Below are 2,975 nucleotides of genomic sequence, written 5' to 3' on the forward strand. Positions count from 1 at the left end.
CCTGTATCTGTAGTAGTGAAAACCCCTACTTAATTTGTTACTTTTATAGACTGAAAATAGCAAACAAAATTGATCCTGTCTCTCTGTGGTTCGATCCTTACTATCACTAGCTATAGTTTTGGTTTGGATTTATAAATTTAATTTTGATACAAAACGGCGGTATCAAATTTTGGCGCCGTTGCCGGGGAGACGGTGTAATTCTGTTTGCTTTATTTTTAGTTTATTTTTCTTGTCTCAAGGAACTTTTGTTCCTTGAGACCGTTGCTTACTCTTGCTTCTAGTTTTGCTTTTGCACAGTTAGAAGACAGGTTCTTGAGAGGAAGACTTGAGTACTCTCAGTTTTGCGAACATGACTACGATATATGACAATCTTCAGCCACAAGAGCAGCATGTTCCAAAGGGATACGTATTACCTACCCCTACTAATGGTCGCATCAAATTTCGTTCCTCCTATATCGATTTAGTGGAGCGAAATAAGTTTGCTGGTCTACCGGACGAGGATCCTCTGAAGCATATGGAAATTTTCGCAGACTACTGCTGTTCCATACCTGTACCGGCTGGGGTGACCCAGGATGAAGTAAAGGGGATGATGTTCTTATACTCCTTGAAGGATTCTGCGCGAGATTGGTACCGCTACCTTGATAGGGTAGCAGCTGGAGTCACAGATTGGACATCTCTAGCATTAGCTTTCTACAAAAAATACTTCCCACTTGCAAAGACTGATGCCTTGAGAAAGAAAATTACAAATTTCCAGCAAGGACCTGACGAGGAATTTTGTGAAGCATGGGGACGTTTCAAGAGCTTGGTTCGGTCTGTCCCTCACCACGGTTTCCAGCAGTGGTACCTTTGCAACTTATTCTACAATTCTTTATATGATGACTACAAGGTTATCCTGGATGCAGCTGCAAATGGTAGGTTCCAAAATAATACCGGTCAGAATAAAGGTTGGAACACTATTGAGGAGATGGCAGTCCATAGAGCTGAGTTTGGAAGTTCGCGTGGAAACTCGCGAAAGCAAAGTGATGAAATGAGTGCCGTTGTGACACTCATATCTTCTATTACAGCCCGGCTCGAAAAGCTCGAGACTTCTAAGGTCCCCGAGAGAGAAATTGAAATTCATGTTCATAACTCAGATGAGACCGAGGAATTGAGAGAAATGGTCCGAGCTCTTTTGGTTCAAGTCACGAAAATAGAAGAAGCTGGGATTAAATCTGCAAAGAATTTTGTGAAGCATTTGGAGAATTTAGAGGCTAAGCAAGTCGCTAATTCTTTAAGCAAATGTGAGGGGCCAATTGAAACCATTAATGCCATTAATCTCCGAAGCGGCCTTTCTTATGATGGTCCTGATAAGCCAAGAGAAGACTCGGGAAAGGATGAAAAGACGAATTTAATTTCTGGTGCAAAAACGAGCTTTACTGCCAGTACCAGCGGTCGATCGACCAACAACAACAGTCGATCGACCGGGATGTCAGATGAAAAAGTTTCTGACCAGAAACTAATTGAGCCCAGCACAAGTGGCCAATCGACCAGCACCACCAGTCGATCGACTGAAGTTTCTGACGAAGCAGTTTCTGACCAGAAACTTTTCATGCCCAGCCAGATTGGTCGATCGACCGAGACCAATGGTCGATCGACTGGGTCTCTAGTGCAGGACGCAAATCCGTCAATTAATTTGCATGATTCTACACTTATTGATGATTTGACGGAGGTTTTAAACTTACGTAAGCCGAAGGTTGCCGATCCTACGGCCAGTGTTGCAGTCCCGTATCCGCAGCGCTTAAAGAATACTAAGCTGGAGCGCAAGTTTGGTAAGTTTTTTGATATGGTCAAGAATCTTGAGGTAACCATTCCTTTCACTGATCTAATTACCCAGGTACCCTCTTACGCTAAATTTATGAAAGACATTTTGAATCGTAAGAGAAATTTTCATGATGATGGTAATGTTGCTTTTGTGGAAGAATGCAATGCTCTTTCGCAAATGAATATACCACCTAAATAAAAGAACCCGGGTAGCATTTCCATTCCCTGCACTATAGGTAACCACGAAATTGGAAAGGCCCTTTGTGATTTAGGGGCCAATGTCAGTGTCATGCCAGATTCCGTTTGCGAAAGGCTAAATATTGGTAGACTTAAGGTGACCGATATTACCCTTCAGATGGCAAATAGATCGACTCAGAGACCTCTAGGAGTCTTAGAGGATGTACCCGTTCGAGTGGGTAAGTTCTTTATTCCTATCGATTTCGTTGTTTTGGACATTGCAGAGGACAATCAGATACCTATTATTTTAGGTAGACCATTTTTACATACAGCTGGGGCTTTAATAGATGTCAAACGCGGAATTATAACCTTAGAGGTATGGGATGACACCATTGAGTTCAGTCTTGCTCGTAAGGCTACTGAACCTGCTGATGATGATACGTGTTATTCCATTGATATTGTTGACAGGTATGTTAATTATAATTGGAGGGAATCCTTAGCCAAGGATCCCTTAGCTGATCTAAACCGTTTGGATGAGTGTTCAGATAATACAGGGGGGAATGCTGAGGAGCCAGATGCTTTGGTAGCCTCAATGGAGAGCTATGAGCTCACAGAGGAAGAAGATGAGATGCTCTTAAGCCTGGCCAACGAGAATTTGGTAAACACTTGCTATACCATTGAAGCTGACTCTGCTTATGCTGTAGAGGTAAAGGTGCCAGAGTGTAAGCCACTTCCTCCTAATCTTAAGTATGTTTTTCTAGATAATACGGAGCAGTACCCAGCTATTGTTAGTGCTAAGCTTAATGATGACCAGCTTTCTGCTTTGATGTGTGTGCTTAAGAAAAACAGGAAGGCTTTAGGTTACTCTTTAGATGATATTAAGGGCATCAGCCCTGATATTTGTATGCACAGGATAGAGCTGGAGGAAGGCCACAAGCCTTACAGACAGGGTCAACGCAAGTTGAACCCGAAGATGCAGGAAGTTGTTATGGCTGAGG

The 2,975-nt window shown here is 42.7% G+C and overlaps 1 non-coding gene across 1 annotated transcript; it reads right to left on the reverse strand.

Moving 5' to 3' along the window:
* Nucleotides 1–722: 722 nt before the first annotated feature.
* On the reverse strand, nt 723–831 carry LOC141645207 (small nucleolar RNA R71). The gene has a single exon (XR_012544791.1). It is a non-coding gene; the product is annotated as a small nucleolar RNA R71 (small nucleolar RNA).
* Nucleotides 832–2,975: the final 2,144 nt, after the last annotated feature.

This window comes from Silene latifolia, chromosome 2 (assembly GCF_048544455.1).
Source record: "Silene latifolia isolate original U9 population chromosome 2, ASM4854445v1, whole genome shotgun sequence".
In the NCBI taxonomy this organism is placed as follows: domain Eukaryota; kingdom Viridiplantae; phylum Streptophyta; class Magnoliopsida; order Caryophyllales; family Caryophyllaceae; genus Silene; species Silene latifolia.